Source organism: Neophocaena asiaeorientalis, unplaced genomic scaffold, assembly GCF_003031525.2.
Source record: "Neophocaena asiaeorientalis asiaeorientalis breed wild unplaced genomic scaffold, Neophocaena_asiaeorientalis_V1.1 scaffold197, whole genome shotgun sequence".
In the NCBI taxonomy this organism is placed as follows: domain Eukaryota; kingdom Metazoa; phylum Chordata; class Mammalia; order Artiodactyla; family Phocoenidae; genus Neophocaena; species Neophocaena asiaeorientalis.
In genome coordinates, this window is record NW_020174703.1 from 5,319,603 (window position 1) to 5,342,179 (window position 22,577).

The 22,577-nt window shown below is 40.2% G+C and overlaps 2 protein-coding genes across 3 annotated transcripts in view; one reads left to right on the forward strand and one right to left on the reverse strand.

Annotated features, from left to right (window-relative positions):
* The window catches only part of CMSS1 (cms1 ribosomal small subunit homolog), a 384,701-nt gene that overhangs the window by 242,035 nt on the left and 120,089 nt on the right, over positions 1-22,577 (forward strand). Inside the window, exon 1 of one of the 2 annotated variants that reach the window (XM_024759252.1) lies at positions 5,761-5,789. The exons of the other annotated variant lie outside the window; for it this stretch is intronic. The gene's annotated coding sequence lies outside the window, so the exon portion shown is untranslated. Of the gene's footprint in view, positions 1-5,760; positions 5,790-22,577 lie in introns of those variants that run through there. 2 annotated transcript variants of the gene reach the window in all.
* Positions 1-22,577, reverse strand: part of FILIP1L (filamin A interacting protein 1 like) — a 287,787-nt gene that overhangs the window by 216,375 nt on the left and 48,835 nt on the right. The gene's annotated exons all lie outside the window — the stretch shown is intronic.

Sequence of the window (22,577 nt, forward strand, 5' to 3'; positions counted from 1 at the left end):
ATAATTGAGAACTTGTGAGAAGCTGGGACAGTTCAAGAAAATAAATGGATTGAAGGAGAGGAACAAAGCCAAAGTTCCCAGACCTTGACAACTAGGGCAAATGTAACAAGTCCACATTCATTGTCGGAAAATGTGAAGTCCTGCACTTTTTTACAAGAAAACTGGACGGCATGAACAGAATCAAGGAATAAGGGCCTAACTTAGCCTGTGCTGATCAGACTCTTCTGTACTCATCTCTCCTCACTCCATCTGAGGGTCAATGACAGACTACCCAGCAGAGAATGTTTTTAGAATAGTACTGATGGAGGCAAATATCCTAGGCCTCAGATGGAAAAAAATTACTCCCCAGTCCTCAAAGCTCAAAGAAGCCTTTTTCAGGTATTCCCAGTAGTCCATCCTTCACCCGAGTCTTCACTATTTGTACCACACCCTACACACACACACGAGGAAGGAGAGAAGATATATGCAAAAACCACCTTCAGTAATTTTTCTTCCCCCATAAAAGATGATATCTTGGCTTTTCAAAATCTCTTTGCCTTTACTCTTTTCAGCCATATTAAAGATTTGTTTCCTTGTTTTGGGGGTTGTTTTTTCTGCGGTACGCGGGCCTCTCACTGTTGTGGCCTCTCCCGTTGCGGAGCGCAGGCTCAGTGGCCATGGCTCACGGGCCTAGCCGCTCTGCGGCATGTGGGATCTTCCCGGACCGGGGCACGAACCCGCGTCCCCTGCGTCGGCAGGCGGACTCTCAACCACTGCGCCATCAGGGAAGCCCACGTTTCCTTGGTTTTTAAATCTTATTTTGTTCAGGCTTGTAGCAGCTCAGCAATCTCTAATATCTACTCTCTCTCATCCATACTCTCATTTCTCTATTATGACTTCTCATGCAGGCCAGTAGATGTTTTTATGTCACATATACTATGGGAGATAGGTTCCTCCCAATCCCACCATACTCCCAGACCCCATTCCTTTCAACCATCTAACCATCCATCCATCCATCCATCCATCCATTTCAGTCAATCAGAACTTTGAGACTTGGGAAATTTACATCCCTAAAATTGATTATGATATGTTGAATTTATAAAGTACTCTTTTCTGCTTTGCAAGATTTTAAAAGAGAATGTGCTTTAGGACAGACAGATTTGAGTTCAAATCCTGTGACCTTGAGCAGGTTACTTGCCTCATTTATTCATTTAACAGGTATTGATTGAGCATCTTCTATGTTCCAGACATTATGCTGGGCATGATAAATACAGTTGTTTACAAGACAGACATGGCTTTTCTTTACCTCATCGAGTTTATCTCCACTTGGGGAAGCCAAAGAAAAACAAGCATTCAAATACATATTTCAACCATAGTAAATATAGAAGAAGAAACACATGTGGAATTTAATTGAATCAAAGGAACAGAGAAGACTATTTTGTTAAATAATGTTTAACCTGAGGCTCAAAGATTAGGTAGGAGTTAGCCAGACAAAGAAGAAGTGTAAGAGCATCACAGGCTGAAGGCCAGGCCTCCAAGACCAGAGTCAAGAAGGAACTTGGTGCAAAAGAGGAATGAGAGAAGGCAAGCTAAACTAGAGCCCAGTGAATGAGAGGAAAGTGGAAAATTACAGAAGTAGGTGGGGGTGGCGGGCGGCAAGATTAAGCAGGGCCTTGTAGGCACTGACAAAAGTTTTGGTCTTTTCTAATAGCAATGAGTAACCATTGAAAGGTTTTTTGCAGGGGGGGCGGTGGGGTATAAACATGATTATATTCAGGTTTGACTTTAATTTTTTTATCTCATCACACAGTGGATTAGAGGAGTGCAAGAAGGAAACCAGTGAGGCTAATGACATTTTCCAGGTGAGAGACGATGGTAGCAGTGAATGGAGAAATAGATGGATTCAAGACAGATTTAGGAGGTAGAGTTTACCAGACTCAGTGACTCCCTGGTTTGGTGGCATTGCATAAGAAGAGGGTGTCACTGATGACTTCCAGTTTCTGACATGAGGTGCTACTTCCTGATGTGAAAACTTTTGAAGAAGAGCCTAGCCTGAGGGTGAGGTGGGATGGGGGTAGGGGGCAAGAGTAGATCCCATGTTCAGTTTTGGACTTTTTTGATCTAAGATGCTTGTAATTCATCCAAATGAAGATGTCATGCAGGTAATTATAAGAATATATTTAGAGCTCAGAAGAGATGTCTAGGCTGGAGATATAAATTGGATAACAGCTTATAGATGATATTTAAAGCTATTAGTATGGACGAGACCACCTAGGAAGAGTGCATGCTTCTAGAAGAGGGCCCGGGAAGCCTCTCTGACTGAGCCTCAGTTGTCTCATCTGTAGCATGGAAGTGATGATCTCTCTGTGCAAAGTGGTTGAGAGGCATGCATTTAGCATATAGCCCTGTGTCCAGCTCATAGTAGGCACTCTGTGTATGGTAATTGCTATTATTAATACGTCTGATAAAACCTCACAGCCTCGTTCTCTGGAATGAGTTGGCACTAACTGGCAGACAGGAGAGTGGAGAAGAGTGAATGAGTGCATGAAGAAATGAACGTGAATCTATAGGGATACGCCTGTAAAAATAGAGATCATAACATTAGCTTTTACTTTGCCGGTATGTTAGAATTTTTTTTTTCTAATTTTTATTTTCTAGGCAGCCCTCCTCTTGCAAACTAGCTCTTACAATTCTCACCCTGAAAAATCACGTGTCTTCACTTTTCTTAAATGGGAGTTTTGTACTCAAATGACTTTTGAGGCTGCCACCAGGTTCATCATCTTGGCAGGTTCTTATTGTTGCTACAGTCACTGATGGATTTGTTAAGAAATATCTAAACAGTCTTTTGATAACATTATTTTCAGGAAGGCAAAGCCTTTCCATTTCCAGACAGCAGCCTGGTTGTGGATGTGGGGAGACTGCAGAGCTATAACACACTGCACATGTGGACAAGGCCGTCTGGGCTTCTTGGCGCTACTAATGGTGATAATGATCCCGCTTGGTGGAGCAGACCCTCCCTGCAGCTGGTGTCCTTTCTGCGCAGGGATGAGGTCATTTGGTAGGGAGGGAGGAAGACGGAGCTGGGGAGGATGAGAGAAGAGAAGGGGAAGAAGCTGTCACATCTGTTCTTGGTGGAAAAATAGAAACATATTTGCCACATGCGTGCTTTATTTATTTATTTATTAAGAAGAGGGAAGGGAGAGGCTAGGGGGTGGTGAGGCTCTATGACGTGGGGGCTTCCCCCCAAAGCTGCACAGTTATCTGTATTCACAGTAACAAGTTAATCAAATCTCCAGGGTACTGATAAGCCTATGAATTTAATCTCTAGAATATTTGAAACTGCTCGAAGAGAATATTACAGCAATTTAGATCCCAGTAGCTACTTTAGAGTTGTATAGAAGCCTAGTTCTAGGCACTCCACTCCTCCTCCTGCCACAAATGTGTCTAAAAAAGAGAAATTGAAAATTATTGTTCTTTGGCAGTGTAGATAAAAGTGTCAGATTGTACTTCTCAGTGTCATCACCAAAACCAAAGTAAACAGCCTTTTTTTTTTTTTAGTGTAGCTGTAGTAGTCCGACTGGTGCACCATCGGTTTATTTCTAGAACTTGTCTACACAAAGGCTGTGTCCCCAGGGTTTGGGGTTGATGTTACAGTTGGTTGTTGTTGAGGGTTTTTGTGAGGGGAGGGCTTAGTGAAAGAGGGGGGTCACTTTGGCATCCCAGGGAAGGATCCTGGCCTGGGCACAACCAGTCAATCACAGTGAACCGTTTGGCCATATCTGCTCAAGGTAATAGAAGTGAGTTAGCTCTGATCAAAATTACTAAAGGTGCTCAAGATATTTTTGAACCCATCAAAGGCAAGGCCGGGTCTGATGAGCCTTTGAAGCCTCAGTGCCTCAGCCAGGGCCTGACGCAAAGTAAGTCCTCAGTGAGTGGTGAGTGTGCAAGTGACTCTGTGCCCGTTCCCCATGGTTCAGGAGTCCTGCTGTTAGCAACTATAAATGACCATGAGTAATTATGTGGAGGAAAAAATAATATTTTTCTCCTAAATGCTGGAGAAAGAGGCAGAATTATTTAAGTAAGTGTAATAGTTGACTCTCAACAGTGCTCCTGACTTGAGTTTCCAAGACATAACATAAGAATACTGGACCAGAGGTCCAACCCTCTAGCAAGCCACTAAAATTTCTCAGTCAGTAGAATGGGAATAATACCTTCTCTGCCTGCCTCCTAGGGTTATTTTCAGGATTAAAGCTTATTAAGGAAGTGAAACTAATAAGAACTATAGGAGGCAAGGTGTTGTTATTGGCTTCGTTTGAGAATACCATATCCTAAACATTTTTAGAAGAAAAAAAAGATTTTTAATTCCTTGAATAAAAGATTCTTCAAAAGCATATTTGTTGGTGCCACTGTTGTTAGCTGTTAATCCCTCTTTAAGCTTCATTTATTTAAAAAATAATGACAACACTACTCTCCTTTTCTGGAAAGCTTTTATGACTTAGCTCCAAATATTATATGTTTAAAAATCTAAAGCATCAAGTCCTCTTGAAAAATACCATTATTATTGATCACCTCTGTAACTAGCAAGGGTTATGAAGCTACTGACTACATATGAGTAAGTGGTCACAAATAAAACACTAGTATTACCACATGTGTATTCTTTCCCTGCAGTTTGGGCCTCTGCCGACAGTGATTCAACTATAGGTGTGCCATGGGACAATAGAGTTTTGTCCTGAAAAGAGCACAGTATATAAAACCAAGAAACAGTTCATTCCTGGGCCATTTTCTAGCAATGACCTTAATCAAATCATTTCACTTCTCTTAGCCTCACCTTACTCATTCTTCACTGAGAGAACATTCAGTGGCTCTGCATCAGGGCTTTACTACTGTCCCCAGAAGGCCCTTGAAAAGAGGGAGGACGTTTATGCTTGTCAGAATGACAGGGTGGGCAAAAACTGATAGGGTGGAGGGAGGTATGCTGCTGCCATTTAGGGGACAGAGGTAGGTCTGCTAAGTTGTCTACAGTGAGCAAAGCAGTCTCCTGAAAGGAAGAATTGTCCCCCTGCAGCATAAGTATACCCTCTTAAGAGACACTGGGTCAGAGCTTTTGAGAGTAAAAGGGGACACAATAATACAGAACTATCTCAGGCAAACTGGGATGTATGGACCACCTAGCCACAGTCCAAGTCCACTTTTGTTTGCATCATCTTCCTCCATTCTTGTCCTGTCCTCCTCTCAAACGACAGGATCCCAAGCTCTGCTAAACAGCCCTCACGGAAGGGGACAGACAAGTCTGGACCACATACCTTCTTCCATGGTCTCGATTTTACCAGGAAAACTAGCAGCAGAGTTAAAGTCAGCTCACTTATTCATCCCTGTTTGGCTGTGCTTTAGTCACATGGCCCCTGTGATTTCTCCCCTTCCCTCACCCTCAGACCCTTCGCGTCGCAACCACTCCAGTGTGGCAGCCAGGTGACGCATTTGTTTGGGAGGAGGGGAGGAGGGGGAGAAGAGGAGGAAGGGAGAGTGGAGCCCACTCTTCCCGGCAGCCGCAGCTAACCAGAGCAAGCTGCCAGCACAGCTAGCTCACTGCATTTCAGGGGCCACCCCGAAGACATAAATGTGGGTGCAAAGTTATGGTGACACATCCCAGCACGGGGTGTGAGGAGAGAAACTACGCATGGCAAAAGAGGTGCCAGGTTATTCCTTACACTATTTTTTTGGACTGCCATTTAGAGAGAGAAAACAAAACCCAAGTCAGGAATCCATTTCACTCTGTTGACACCTCAGCTGAAGGAAGCCTTCAAGTCCAGGTGGGTTTTATGTTTCTTAACTCCTGTACATGGACAAAGACTGGGATTCCAGAATTTCCTGTCTAGCCCCAGGTTCTTCTCCTAAAAAGTTAAACTTACTTTCAGCTTCTTAAATTGTATTTTACTCTTTAAAGATCTGTTGTGTGGAATTGTATAAGGCTTGACATGATGGTCTAAACTAATTGCTTAAATATAGACATGGACAGTTGTTGAAAAGCACTTTTGTTTGTGTCTTGGAATGAAAGTTACCACACACACAATAGACTGTTTTCAAACCTAAATGGATTATGTCTTGAAGAGAATAAAAGAGCATAGGAAAAAAAAATTAGGCATAAATTCGTTAGGCCAAAATAAAGTTGATGTCTAAATCCAGTGGGAAATAGCAAACAGACCAATCTCTTGTTTCATTTAGTACTGCCTCAGAGGAATAGCCCCCCTTTCGAGGGACAAGCAGACCCAACAAAGATCAGAGGTTAGGCCATTGCTTTTCTAACTTTCCCATGAAACCCTAGGGTTTTCCAGAATTTACCAAAGATAGAAGGGTTAATTTGGGGAGAACTTTTTAAAAAATCACCCAGTGTTATAGGAGAGGTTAGTAAGGTGTTAACTGTTTTAAGAAAGATTCTTCTTTTTATTTATTAGTCTATTTTTACCTCACTTCCAAAGCACATGAGATACAGAAAATAATTAGTTGAGGCAATTGGAGTAATTGGAATATAAAGCCAGAGATAAGAGTGGGAAACCGAAATACATAGTCCTTTATGGTTGTTAGAAGTAAATCACAAATTTAGCTCTAAGCTTCCTATTGGCCTAAGTGAAAAAGAGCATGCTATTTTAATCACCCAGACTCATCCCGTGGAATAAATTTATTAAGGGCATCATAGGGCAGTGTTCAGGAGCAAATGGTTTTTAATTGTTCACTCATTTACCAACATTTCTTGAGCACCTTCTAATGTATTAAGAGCTTATAGTGACAGAGAGCTTGGGCAATTTCAGAGAAAGTCATATCTTTATTAGATTTGTGTGAATGCTCTGTATGAAAATGTAAAATCTCTTAAAACTGATTTTAACCATGTTTTAATGCTAAAGTGGAATGTTTATTTGTTTATGGATAAATCCAAATTAGATCAGGCACGTTTTCATGATTTTCCTTTTTTTTAGAGAAGTCTCTGTAATCCTATCCCCACCCAGGTCTTGTTAAATTATCACCTGTGACCCAGGAAGATGCCTCTGTGAGACTTGTTTCTTGGAGCATAGAGGTGGTTCCTTGTGGATGAAAGTGTTCAGAAGTCAGAATTTGGTCCAAAGTCAGCTCTGGAATGCCCTCCACAAAACTCACTGTTTTCAAATGTTTTAGGCAGCAAGATCCTTTCTTGAAAACAATCTTATGCCTACCCTCAATATAGAGAACACACATAAGTGATATTTTATTAGTGTAAATTTAATTTTAAATTGTCACGTATCTACATATTATCAAAATAGTTGTTTAGACCAATGAAACTCTTTCCACAAATCAGAAATGTGAATGGATAATCGTTCTCTGTCAGCCCCAGTATTTTTTTCCCCACCTTGTGTTTTGTTGCAGTTTTTTAAAGCTCATCTTTATACCTCAGTATATGCTATGCAATTAGAATAATCCAGAATCTTTTTTAAAAGCTCGTTTTTGGTATACATGATTCTATTTGCAAAGCAGAAATAGAGACACAGACATAGAGAACAAATATATGGATACCAAGGGGGAAGAGGTGGGGTGGGAGGAATTGGGAGATTGGAATTGACATATATACACTATTGATACTATGTATAAAGTAGATAACTAATGAGAACATACTGTATAGCACAGAGAACTCTACTTAATGCACTGCAGTAACCTGAATGGGAAGGAGGTCCAAAAGGGAGGGGATATATGTATATGTATAGTTGATTCATTTTGCTTTATAGCAGAAACTAAGGCAACATTATAAAGCAACTATTCTCCTATAAAAATTAATTTTAAAAAAAAGATAGGGGCTTCCCTGGTGGCGCAGTGGTTGAGGGTCCGCCTGCTGATGCAGGGGACGCGGGTTCGTGTCCCGGTCCGGGAAGATCCCACATGCCGCGGAGCGGCTGGGCCCGTGAGCCATGGCCGCTGAGCCTGCGCGTCCGGAGCCTATGCTCCGCAACGGGAGAGACCACAACAGTGAGAGGCCCGCGTACCGCAAAAAAATATATATATATATATTTTTTAAACCTCATTTTTATACCTCAGTGTGTGCTATGGAATTAGACTAATCCAGAATCTTTTAAAACAAGAGTAGTAAATAATTTTATTTCAAAATTGACTAATAAAAATAATTTTATTATACATTTTCTATATTAAAAATGTATAATTTAACATTTTATATATCATGTATTTATAAATATAAATTGTGTTTAATGACATTTTCATAATGTGAAATATAAAATATTTTATGTATTTATACATGAATATATATTATAAATATATAATAAATACAAAATATATCACACAGGAAACACACGCAGTTTACGTGTACACCCTTAAATGACCTATAATGCTATCATGATATATGTGTTATCTGTCATGTTATTCAGGCTACCAATGGGCATAACTTGTGGTCTGAGAGTTCAGCTCCCACAGAGCTGACCAGGACCATGTGATATGCACTTGTATTGAGCAGATGTGTTTAAACTTTCTTGGTATGTAACTGAGTATGGCACACATGTGCTGTAGTAATGTACTCCATTGGAGTTTTGCATGAGCAGACATCTGTAGTCTAGAAATCATACAAAAATGATATAGAGCAGTACCCTTCCTAATGAACAGCACTTTTAAAAGAAATTCATTAATATGTACAAAATTGTAGGGGAGGCTTTTGGTCCAAGGTCTGGGTGGTGGTGGTAATGATAGTTGGTGGTGTTATGTGAATGTGTGTATGTATCCGTCTAAAACTGAGTGCATCCAGCTGGACAATAGGCCTTATGGCATCGTTTGTTATTGTGGCTTTATTAATGGAACTTCTAAGTGAGACAGATGAAGCCTCTCCTTCCTTTCTCTAGGCTTAGACTAGCAATTACAGGCTGGTATGAGAAAAGAGGTCTAAGACATGAAGACATAAAACCAAAGAAAAAGTATTAACACCGAGAACCCGTGGATAAATCAATGCTATGTTTATTTCTATAACCAGATTTTAAAATAACTATATTTTAAATTTTTACAAAGGCAAAAATGAAAGTCACCACCCCCCAACAATCATGTAAGTGTGTATTAGGAAAGCTTTCTGCATATGGAGTGGGACAAAGTTATAAATAACTTACTTATTAATCTTGTTCTTTAGATATATGAAGAACCTAAAGTGTCTTGTAGTTATTTTCTAGGGCTTGGTTTTATTTCACAGAAAGGAAACTAAGTTGGGCAAGGAAAAGATGACTGGAATTTTTAAAATCTGTAATGTATAATTTCCCCTAAATGAAATTAAATTTAGTTCAACTCTGGGATAAATGCTATGTATAACACCACTGGAATTGGAAGTTCTCTTGCTCTCCATTTGGTTAGTGGTCATTATTTTTTATTTCCATTCTCTCCAAAAACGAGGGTTTTCATGCTCTGTTGACAGAATGCTTCCTGTGCCTTTATCTCTTATACCCTACATATTGCTCCAGTTTGGGGCATAATTGTAAGTCATTGTATAATTCACCACAGCAAGCCTTCCATTCCAGAAGTGGCTTGAAAAAAAAAAAGTTTTCTAGGTCTCTGGTAACAAATTATCACAAACTGGGTGGTTTATAACAACAGAAATTTATTCTCTCACAGTTCTGGAGGGTAGAAGGCTAAAATCACGGTGCCAGCAGGGCCTTGCCTCTTCCTCCACAGGCTCTAGGGAAGAATCCTTCCTTGACTCTTGTAGCATCTGATGGATGCCAGTAGTCCTCAGCATTCTTTGGGGGTGGTAGTGGTAACTCCAAAATCTGCTTCTGTCTTCGTATGGTGGTCTTCCCTCAATGTGTGTCTGTGTCCAAATTCCCTCTTCTTATAAGGACACCAATCATTGGATTAGGGCCCACCCTCATCCAGTATGACCTCATCTTGTTTACATCTGCAAAAACCGTATTTCCAAATAAAGCCATATTCACAGCTTCTCAGTGAACATGACTGGAGGGAGAAGGGGAGACACACTAATCAACCTGGTACAGATAGTAAGAATCCTGTTAAATTCTCTCACTCCCCTGAGCATTTAGGGGTCTACACTTAAGCACTTTTATTTTTCTAATCTGAAACAAAGCAATCTTGAGCTTTCCATCCACTTGGGACGTGGATATTTGTTTTCACTATAATATCTCTCTTACCTGGAAATGTATCCAGTCACAGAAACCCTAACTAATCAATTCTCTGGTCACTGCTGTAGCTCATGCTGAGTCTGTATCATTTAATAAAATTGCCCCTCAGGACCAGGTTTTGTTCTGCAGTATTCAAATACAGCTTCCTACTAGAATCAAAGTAAATTGCATACAAGTGTTTTCAGGCGTTGACTCTGGCCCACACTTAACTTCTTCCCAAATTCTATATGTTGTTCTTTGTACTTCTGGACATTAGGCTTACTTAAACTTGTGTAATATTCTCCTCAAGGTGAAGAATATTAGCTGTGAAGAGTTCCATTATACACGTTTCTTTTGCCACTCGAGTGTTCCTAGTATTCTCAGGACTGGCCAAAGATCAGATATTTGCGTGCCTTCAAGATAGCATGTCATGTTTAAATCCATTCCTTAACTGAAGTTGCAATTGTACTGAAGAAGCAGTCCAGAGAAAAGATCACAAACTAGCCTGCAGGCACCACATTCCTCCCCATATATGTTTTCTTTGATCTACTTAATGGTTTTTTAAAGAAATTTAATTAGTTACTAACAATAGAAGATTTCACAGAGAAATCCAGATATCTGGCTTTTCTTGAAAACTCAGAAGATTTGGCAACCCTAGGCCCACATTTCTGCAGCTGTCCCTTCAGACAGAGCATGACAGCCTCTTACCTACACTGTGTACCTCTCTGGACTGGACCACTTCATTTATTTATGTTACTTGTCTGGCCCATGTTGGCATTTGAGCTGTCAGCCCTGGCCCAAGCCTTAGGAATTCAGCCTTAATTTTTTACCTAATGTGGTTCAAAGAAACTACATTGAACACACTGGGGCAAAGGAGGGCAGATCATTGGTTTCCTTTCCCTCTGTTTTGCACTGTCTTTTTTCAGATTTCCACCAATATCCTTCAAGCTCGGGGGTGAGATGTACACCATTAATCACAGTGCCTCTGGACTCCATAGCCTTCCCACCCTTTTTTTCTCACCATCTCTGGTGTTACAGTTGAATTCATATGCAAGAACTGAAATTTTCACGAGTGGGAGTTAATTTCAAATTCAGCCTCATATTTCTCTCTTAAGCTTGGACTTCATTAATCACAGCCCAGGCCCTTCTAGAAACTTCTGAATGCCCTTTCCTAGCCTGTGGAGCCTCTTTTGGCCCTTTTTACTCATCCTTGCTGCTTCTATGCTTCATCCTTTACCCCTTGTCCCACAGTATTTTGAGTTTAGGTTAGAACTCTCTTTCTGGAAGTCTCTTATCTCAGACTCTTACCAGTGTCTTCCCTGTAGACACTGGTCTTGCCCTATAGAACATGTCTGGGCAGCCCCTATCCTGGGTTTAGAGTCTCCCGGTTCTCCCTGTCCTGTTGTCATCAGTTTCTTTTTGTACTCACAGCCTTTCAGTAGAGGCCTATTACCTCAAGCACCGACCTTGGGATCCTGAACAATGCCTCTCTCACATTCCCCCAAATTATCAATAACACTTAAACATTCTCCTAGTTATTCATTATCCCCAGCACCATTGGCATAATCAATCCATTCAGCCCATGGAAAATTATATTTCTTATATGATTTGTGTGACCACATGCCCTTCTTGGGAATTCACAGGATATAATATGATGTTATGGCAATCACCAACTGATGCTAGAAACACCCTGATATGTCTCTCCTCAAATACTTGGAAATATTTGACCTCATCTTTACCTTTATTTTAAAGCTTCTTGGAGTTTCTTTCTGCTTATCAGAGTCACATGTTCATTGTAGAGAATGTGGAAAATACACAAAGATGCAAAGAAAAAAATCAAAATTACCCAGAACTGTAGCACATAGAAATAACCACTGCTAGAATTTTGATATGTTTGTTTTCACTTTAATTTTACTTTAATTTTAATCTATTTTACATTGTAATATCTTTCTTTCCCACTTCTTTAGTCCTCACTCTTGAGAGAAGGATAATTTTTGTGATTATCCCAAAAATTTAGAAAAAAGAATTATGTAACTCAAGAAAATTCTAGCCTTAACATTTCAGAATGTTCTAAATATTGTATACATTCTCACTTGTTTATGTTAAATTATTTTACCCTTCTGCAACATTATATTAGGTTTTTCATGACTACCACTAAGGAGTCTAAAGATTATCTGTACAGTGCCCTCATTTTTCTGATACAATAGATTGTATCATGGACACCCCATGTATGCAGAGCCCTAGCTTGGTCTTAGACCTTTGTTATAGACTGAATTGTGTGTTCCCCCACCCCAAATTTGTATGTTAAACCCCTACTCCCTCCCTGCAATGTGATGGTATTAGGAGGTAGGACCTTTGGGAGGTAATTAGGATTAGATGAGGTTATGAGGGCAGCATCCTCATGAATGAAATTAGTGCCCTTATAAGAATCATGAGAGAGATTGCTTCCTCTCTCTGCTCTTCACTGTGGGAGGATATGAAGTCAGCAATCTGCAATCCAGATGAGAACCCTCACCAGGACTTGACCATGCTGACACCCTGATCTTGGACTTCCAGCCTTCAGAACTGTGAGAAATAAATTTCTGTTGTTTATAAGCCACTGAATCTATGGTATTCTGTCACAGCAGCCTGAACTAAGACAGTATTCAAAGAAGGAGATCCTGACTGATCTGGTTGTGGATATAAGGCACAAATATAAGAAGATTCATACTTGCCCAAGGTAGTATGTAGGTACCAGGTGAATGGTAGGCCATGAATGTCAGCTATGGTGGACCAAGATCTTAAGCTGGGGCTTAAAGAGAAAAAGGCAGGGAATAGAGAGGAAATCTATTTAGGTGCATTTTAAATAGAAAAATGTTAGGGTACCAAGAATTATTACTGTGTGGCAATTAAATTATTAAATTCAAGTGTGGCAAGACTCTGGTTGCTGTAGTGAATCTCAGTTCTGGGATTTCCTCACCACATTTCTAGCTGATGAACTGATGAATCACCGACTGACTATTCCATAAATATTATTAAATTTTCTAGACCTCACATCTACTCTTTAAATTTTTATGAAAGGCTTTTTAGGAACTTTTGTTTAATAACCTAGAAATGTCCCTTTTAAACAAAAGTAACTCAATATTAAAATAAATAAATTGCAGTTACTGAATGCTTACTAGCTGGTGATACAAAGATAAGGCAAGTTCATAGTATATTCTGTTTGAGCTAAATAGAGATAACATTTTAGCATCTAGGTGAGAAGTGCTTCTAGCATTTGCTGGTTTATATGCTAGAGATTAACAAGTGTGTCATAATATAATTAACACAGCTAATGTTGAGTTTATAGGCAGCTCTAAACAAATAGCTTTGCTTATAGCTATTTGATTTGTCTCTTTGCTTTGGACATCCATACAACTAGGCCATTAAAAAAATAAACAAGTGGTTTGTCCCCCAATTTCAGGATAACTTTGTGAGAAGAAAGGTGGATGGCTCAGGGTGGCAACTTTAATGGAAAGTTCTGGACCTGGAGTCAGGAAACTCTGGTACTGGCAGAGCCAACATTTAGCTGTATAATCTTTGTGTATCACATGGTTTCCTTGCTCCTCCAGTGGACTAGATAAACACTGAAGACTCTTCTAGTTCTAATCTGTGATTCTGTGTTCCCCAAGTATCCAGTCTTTCTACAGGAAAGCAAGCAGGAAGTTAGATGTTACTTTAAGGAAAGATGATGTGATCTCTAGTTCTGAGCTTCTCAGCCAGCTTTAGGTTTGTCAGTTTCAGATACCCATTACATCATCAGGGAAAAAGGCCAATAAAAGCCCAGACCTTTCAGGCTATAGAATCTGCTTATAAATTGGAATGGACAGAGTGGCCGTGGTTTTTCCAAACTCTGAAACATTACATGTTCTTGGGTATTACTGAAATACATTTTGTGTTCTGCATCTTATTAAAGTTTTCGTGATGTGTCCTCGTAAAAGTCTGCTGGCCTCCTGCAAGTAGGGAGCATGTCTCTGGTTATCTGTTACCAGTTAGCTCAATTCGTTAAAATTCAAGGCTATGGGATCAGGCCCCATATGGGACAGTAGGCTTCATGCAGAGCAGCCTTCGCTTGCCTGGCTGGTTCAGAAATGCATTTATTTAATCACAGAGGGCAGAGGTGTGAGCAGGGCTGGCTCAGCATAATATCCCTCCTGCTGGAAAAATCATTCAGAGCCCAAGTTCTTCTGACAGGAGTTACTGACCTCAACCTTGTTTAGAATTACGAACTGTGAGCACAATGCCAAGCCAATTTATGTACTCCTCGAAGATCCTGATGACCTGTCACCCAACTGACCCTCTGAATTTTCCTACATTATGAGAGACCCTGATGAAAATAACTTGTTATTGGGGGCTGACTCCCTGCAGGGTGCTGTGCTAAGTAGTCTGCATGCACTCTTTCACTCACACCTCAAGATAATCCCACACAATTGTCCATTTTTATTCTCCTTTCTAGGCTGAGAAAACTGTGGCTGGAAAAAGTGATCTGACTTTACTAGGGCTCCAGATCCACTGACTGGCAGAGTTAGGACTCCAGCCTAAGTCTTGTCTGACCCCAGAACCCATGCTATTACCTACCACATGCTACTGTCTCTCAGGATACTGCACAGGACACTGAGGAGTTTGGGATTTTAGAACTGTGATAAGCCACTACCTACAGAATGAAACATTCCATAATTTGGTGCTTATAGGTGGGTATGGATTTTAAGTTATAATTTCTTGAAATGAGAAATGAGGTCAACTCTGCAGGCAGACAGAAAAAACTTGACAAATAGTTAAGTGAGGCAGATGTCTGTTCTTGGATGCCTCTACAAATTTCCCATTAGTGACCTCCTCGCTGTCCCAGCAGCTTGAGATACTCACATCCCAAATCTAAAGCTTTGCTCAGCTTTAGTTCCTCAAACTTCTAGTTCAAACACAAACTTTCACAGTGGACAAGTTGAAGTCTCTCCACCTCTTCTCTGAATTCCCCAGCACCTTAGCACCAACTCAGTTCACTTCATACCCTCAAACCCAGAGGTATCAGCAGATCAGTAAGACCAGTTTTTCCCTCCTTTCCCTCAGCAATAAAATTCAGAGGCGTTTTGGTAGAAGGGGGAGGTTCTGTAAAACCTCCAGTGTTAGAACTGTGAGTTAAGGCGTGACTTCTCTGGAGCCACAGTTTCATCTGTGAAGTTTAACTTAAAGTTCAGTCATTGAATCATGTGTCTAATATTCTAGAACCCTGCTTTTCTGAACTTCACTCTTATTTGAGTGGAAAGGGGCAGCTTAGATGACACCCAGAAGGGATTTGGTGCAAGTTCAGGAAAACATCCTTGGTAACATGCATCTCTCTTACAGTGTATTTCTTTTGAGATTTTGTAGATAGATGTAAAATGAAGGCAGCCTTTAGGGTAATTTCTCTTTTACCTAGTCAGCAGTACAAAGTAAGCCTTAAAGTTTTGTGGTTTTTCTTTAAAAAAGGACAGACTGACTCACTTCACTATTGACAACAGTAAAGTATACTCAGAGTTGAAGAGCGTCATTAGATAACCTACATCGTTTCTCTTGTCCCGCTTCTGGGAAATTATCATTTTGAAAGCGAAATACCTCTTTTAATTTTCTAAAAGAGCTTTATAAATCACTGCCATTTGAAGCCATAAAGGAACAAGGTCTTTCATTTCACATCCTTTTTGAGGCACTGGAAAACACTTCATCATTTGTCCTTAGCCTTGGCCTCCTTTAATCCTCATCTCCCTGATCCATCACTTTCATCTGCTTCTTCGATTCTGGCCTTTCTTGCTTCCATTCAGGAAGTATTTTTTCAGCACCTGTTATGTAAATAGCAGTGTGCTAAGCACTGAGGAGGTGAGGAGATGAAGACAAAGACCATACCCTCTGAGGACATAGGGTGAAATTCAGAGGTTGCAAGTTTAAACGACTGCAGGAGACAGGAAGGTCTGTGAGAGCAGGAAGGGGCCAGGCACAGGACAGAAGGGTGACTGGGGCTCTGCCAAAGTGGAAAGGATACATCACTCTGAAGGGATCATCATTACACAGCTCCAGCTGATTGGAACCATCCTGGAATGCTGGCCCAGAATTGTCAGAGCTTCCAGCTTGTCAGGAGAAGTCAGAAATCCAGGTTTTTATTATGTGCCATCTCCTGATTTTTTTAAAATGCTGGCAACTAATTCAGATTCTTTAAAAACATTGTGTGCGCCAAGCAAAACATGTATGTGGGCTAAATTCAACCCATGGGGCTCCAGTTTGGGGAGTTCTGGTCTGGTTAGTGAGGTAAATCATACATGTATGAAATCATTAATTTAAAATGTGGCCAGTATGACTAAGAGCCCTAATGAGTGACACAGACAGTTCCTGCTAGAGGAGTTCAGAGAAAGGAGAGGACTGAGGAGATGGGAGGAAGATGGGCTCCAAGTGCTGTGGCCTCAGCTATGCCAGGCATGTGAGGGGATGTGAGGTAACTGGAGGATGTGTGTGAGGAATTTGGGAGACCCACTGAAGCCGTGTGGTGGAAGGCCTCCAACGTCAGGCTGAAGAGACTGGACTTTACTTTCTATGTCATAGGGAGCCACTGAGGATTTGTTGATCTGCTGTCTTAGAAAATGAAAGATGTTGGTGAGTAAAGGGATAAAGTAGCATGCAAGAAGAAACAATCAGCAGACTCCTGCTGTAGTGCTTTTCCATCTTCCACTCCACTTCCTGTTCCACCTCTCTGCAACACATCCCCAGACCTCCCACCAAATGCACTTCTAAGAGAAGCCTCTCTCTAGCAAGGTAGCTTTACACTGTGCCAATGCCCTAAACCAGAACAGGAAAATGAAATCAGGCCAAATTAGAATGGCACCTCCACCAAGGAAAAAAAAAGAAAAAAAAAACCTCTAGCCACCACCTCTCGCTGAGGAAAAAAAAAACCCGTTTAAAAAAGAAATAGGACATCCCTTTGAGCCATACAGATCTATGTAATAAGCAAGGCCTAAGTGGCTCTAAAATGGGTATGGGAGGGTGCAGAACTACATTCTCATGAAGTAATGAGTTGATCAGGAATAGCTCAGCAATAGCCACAGTCGGAAACTACACTCTTTGCCGTAACATTTACTAGCAAAACTTTCTTACTTGAGTGACTGATAGATGTGCACATAGAAAGCAGAAAGGTGCAGTTATAAAAGGGGGGGCACACATTTTTCGATATTAAAATATATAGCAGCCTTGCAGGTAAACCTAAAGTACTAAAAATTAGTTGTCCCTAAGTACACAGTGTGTTTGTGAGATAACGGGCTCTCCCTGTACATCATTGAACAGTTACCCGGGCCTCACCTCAGACACTCGGAGTTGGTTAGTCTCAGGTGGGACCATTCTTGTGGACTTTTGAACACCTTCTTAGCTGGTTCAGGACCCTACACCATTTTGCTTAGAGATTAGAATCTAAATGTTTGGTTGATGTACGCAGTTCTTGGTTATTCCAGACCTGATCACGCATGGTGTTAATTTTCTGAGGCCCTTATTTTACTTACTCTTTCTACTTTACTTCCCTTTAGCCATCTATGTTGCCTCCCTAATAGTATTTAGAGATCTGGAACTGTCCACTATCTGTGGTAATTCTCTCTTCTTTTAACACAGATTTAATACCTTTCCAGTCTTAGCATCCATTACTTCCCACTTGTCCTCTCTGCCACTGCATGTGTTGCAGTCAGCCCCTCACACAGTCACCCAGCCTCTCCAAGCTTCAAAATGCTACTGTCTCTTCCTAGACATTTGTGTTATTGGCACCTGCACGAGCATTGACAGCTACATCACCTCTTCTACCTCTCTTTTAACATTGTAATCTGCATCTTGATCTCAAAAATTCTTAAACTATGAAAGAAGTTTAAAAGCCATGTATCTTAGGCTTGAGGAAATCCAGTCTTCTTCCAGGCTGAGATGTCACTTGAAGTAGCTTTGTCCTGGTTCCTCAAGCATTCCCCCTACCACCACTCTGATCCAAGCCTCATCCCCTCCAGCCTAGATTACTGTCATAACTGGCCTCCCCATTCTCAGTTGCTTGGACAGACTGGACATCATGAAACCTGGTTCTAGTCCTGTAACCTTGAGCACCTCATTTAATCTCTCTGAGCCAGTAGGCAGTTTGTTCAACAGGAGAGAAACATAGAAATAGATGTTTCCTTTTGAGTCATGAGACTAAGGTTCTAGGAGTTCTCAGCCACCTTCAAGATAGAATTTGGAGAGCATTGCTGCCGAAGTCAAAAAGAACTTCAAGCTATATTAAATGTTTCTTTGTCATTATTTTACCACTTAGTACCGTGTTTTCTTTACTGCCAAAATACCAGCACCCTCACCTGCTGCTTGTTGGTCATCTAAAACCTTTTTACCTCAAGATTGCACCTCTGTTCTGGTTATTCTCAAATAACCCCTGGTATTTCATCTCCTTTTTCCCTGTCTTCCCAGTTAAAAAAAAATTTTTTTTAACAGAAAATTTTAAAATTGGCTTCATCCTTAATAATGATTTCGGTCAACCAATAAGGATCTGAATGGCTTATTGCTGTATATCCAAATAGTTGTATTATTACTATGAGTATAATTATTATTATATTATCCAAATAGCTTACTACTGTAATTCAAAGAATGATGGCTTTAGTTTTCTCCAGGTGAATTTATATATATATACACATATGTACAGACATATATATATATATAGTTTTTTTTTTTAAGGAACTTTCTAAACCAACTTTAAAGACTCTTGAGCTTCTACTCTACCCTGAACAACTAGCAACTAATATGCCGAGATGAATACTTTCTTGTCCAGAGTTTGACAGTCTTTTAGAAGTTATTTTAAGGATCGTTTTAATTTGGGGGCTTGACTTTTCATTTTAAAAAACTTAATTAGCTAGTTTTTTTGTTTTCTAGTTTACAAGGTCATAAGAAAAGAAGTCAAAACGTGCATAAAACCTCATCAAAACTCTGGACTTCAGGGAAGAGTGGGAAAATTAATTTTTGAAAGCGTCTCATTTCTTCTATCTGTAAAGAGGGTTCCAGTTGAAGAGATAAACTGATTTGTCCTGTTACTTGAAGTATGGAGATGAAACCTAATCAAATGTTAAAATCTCTCCACATGTTTCCCCCAAGACACAAATCACAAATCAATACTGTCGAACATAACCATTGCCAGTACTGACTGCTCCCACCAAAGGCTGGAGAAGTTGCTTCTAGTCCTCTTCTTACACCTTAACTTTTTGGACCTTCTAGAAGCAGGTGGTAGACCCCTTTGTTTTTTGTTTGTTTGTTTGTTTGGGTTTTGTTTTATTCTGATTTCAGAGATCCCAGAAGAATAGAATTTTTTTTTTTTGGAATGGAGATTTTGAAAGTGAGTTTTAGTCTGCTTTAAACCTTCCAGGGGTCTCCTTTCTTCGAGAGTTACAGGATTTTCTTCTGAGAATGTATGGGATGTAGCGGATTGGGAAGATGAAGGACATACCAAAGTAAACATTATTTGAGCTTCTGCTTTGCAATTTACCTTACTAAGTAGATAAAACCTCAGACTGTCTCCTGTATATCTAAGGGCCAAGTCTGTCACCTGCTCCCCAGGCCCACTGCCTGTTTTCAACTACTCACACAACACACAAACACACACACACTTTTTTCTTTTTAACATTAAAGCCACTCATCAGATGTGGGACTGGTGTATGTGTTTGCCAGCACCATGCTGGATTAAGTGTGCTGTAATTTATTGGCTTAATTTATGGCATAAACCAGTTTTCATTCTTTATGTTTTGACCTGCAGCCCAATATTAAATGCAGAGTACTTAAAGACCCCTTGGCTCTCTCGGGGATAGAAGGCCCTGGAGTGGAGGAAGGAAGACTCTGGCAGAGGGCTTGGAAAATGCTTACAGTCCTAATGGAACTTGTGATTTCCATTTGCTGGTTTTCTTTAGCCTCAGATTCATTGAGGGCATGTTGGCGAATGATACTCATACATAAGAATGCTTTTAATAAGTTCTGTGTTGCCATCTACCACATAAGACTGATTTTGCCAAACAACTAATTTTTTTTCTTTTCAGTTGCACATAATTTCTGATTCCACAATGATGATAAATGGAAGTTAGCATATCAATAAAATACTTCATGAAAATTTAGGGGTTTTTTTAAACGTTTTTATTGGAGTATAATTGCTTTACAATGGTGTGTTAGTTTCTGCTTTATAACAAACAACTAATTTTTTAAGAAATTCAGCGGTTATTAGATTTACATGCAGTAAATATATTGGTAGGGGGAAGATTTGAGCCAAAAGAAACCTAAATAAGCAAATATGTATTCCTGTTGCTACCCATGTATGCAGTATATATCAATCTACCAACATATGTCACACACACACACCTGTGTGTTCATAGCAAAACACTGATAGGCATCGTGTTCGATATAAGGAGAAATAAGACACAGCTCTTGCTTTAGGGTAAGTCTGATAGCATTGAAAACCATGAGCCCAAATGATAAAATAGAATATGGAAAGTTACGTAATTGAGATATACGTTGAGAAATCTGCTTGGTGTGATGTTTAGTGGCAGCTGGAAGTGGATTGCTGCCCCAGTGCTACTCAAAGTGTCATCTGGGAACTGGCTGCATCAGCATCAGAAATGCAGGTTCTCAGACCGACTCCAGATCTGCTGATTCTGAATCTGGGGGGTGGGGGTTTGGCCCTGTAATCTATGTTTTAAGAAGCTTTTATGTTTTAACAAGACTCTCCAGGTAATTATTATGCCCTGTAAAAAGCAATCCACCAGCATATTAGATTTGGGGCGGGAAAGAAAGCATTATTTTTGAAGATGAATTCGATTTAATCAATATACATTTATTTTCCATCTACCATTTGCCTAATGGTGGGCTCTGCGCTATACGGCAGTGGTGCTCAAAATGTGGTCCCTGGACCAGCAGGATCACCTGGGAACTTGTTACATATGCAAATTTATTGGGCCCTACCTGGGCCTTCTAAGTCAGCAACTCTTGGGGGTGGAGCCCAGTAGCCTGTTTTTGAAATTCTTCCAGATGATTCTGATGCATACTAAAGTTTGGAAACCACTACTGTAAGGGGTAGGAGATGTTAGAGACTTAGTCTTTACTCAGAAATATATTACCATCTGTCTTACCTTGCCCACCTGTCAGTGGCTAAATTCGAACTGGGATTTCTGATAACTAAGAACTCATGGGGGTATTATGATTTTGCTTTACTATGTCTGCAAGATTCAGAAATGCCTTCTGCAGCTGTTTGTGGGTTTTTTTCTTCCTCTTTTAATGACAGTCAGTCACTTATTTATAAAACCACTAACAGAAATTTCAGTATGTTTTTAGATGGCAATTACACTTTTTTTTTTCTCTCCAGGGGTCTCAACTGCAAAGAATTCTTGTAGAATTGAATTGTTTTGTTCATTCAGGCAGTCATTTGCCATGTGGTGAGCTTGAAAACAGACTAAATAAATGGTTTGGATGGTGATGTCATGGACAGTGGGTATTAAAGCAAGGATAATACAGAAGACTGTGCTCCTTAAACAACCTGAGACCAGACCAACTCCTGAAATCCTGAGTCACAGTTAAAGATTTTTGTTTGACATATTTACAACCAGTCGTTTTTTGTTTTCTCTCAGGATATTCTGTTTCAAGAGAAATCTGTTCGTCTCCTTCAGAGAGACACCTGAAAATGTGTATGTCACACAGATTTGCTGCTCAAGTGTGCTTTGTATACAGAAGAGCAAGCCTGGACTGTGATCGGATTATCCATCACAGGGTCACCAAGAGGCACATTCCCAGTCCCATAAAATATAGGAGCTTTGCACCTCAGTAGGCCTGCGTGCATTTGTGAAATAGAGAAATTTCCAGTGCTGACAGTGGACCTAAAGTGGGGGGATTTCTATTCAGACTGATTTATACTGACCCTTTACCTTGTTGCTCTTTCTCAGCATTTTTACAAGCTATTTGTGCCTCTCCTGTGGGGAGGATACTGTAGGCAGTTAGGTTATTGTAGGCAGGTTACTGTAGGAGTATAGAAAGAATGTGACACTCATACCTTGGAAAGCTGGTAGCTAAGACCCTGGTGAGGGTTTTATATGTAAGAAAGATGACGGCTTTTAGAATGCCTGTTGAATCCCTGGGTCTGGTTCATCCCACTCCTCCATGGGTATAAATGACTGAGAACAGTGCGTGATTTGCAGATAAAGTCTGATCTAAAGTCACTTTATCTAAAATGCTGTCGTATCATCTGAGTTTTGCAGATGTGTTATTTAAATTTTAATACCAATGTAAGCCCATATGGGGAGGGAGGAACAGCTAGAATTAACAAAATATCTAGGCTATCCAAGTCAATAGTATACTGGTTTTGGTTAATAAATTGATTAATGATTAGCTAGTCTAAAAACTGTACCGTGCTCTGAGTGGTGATGAATAGTAATTTAAAATATGTTCCCTGTGTTCTCT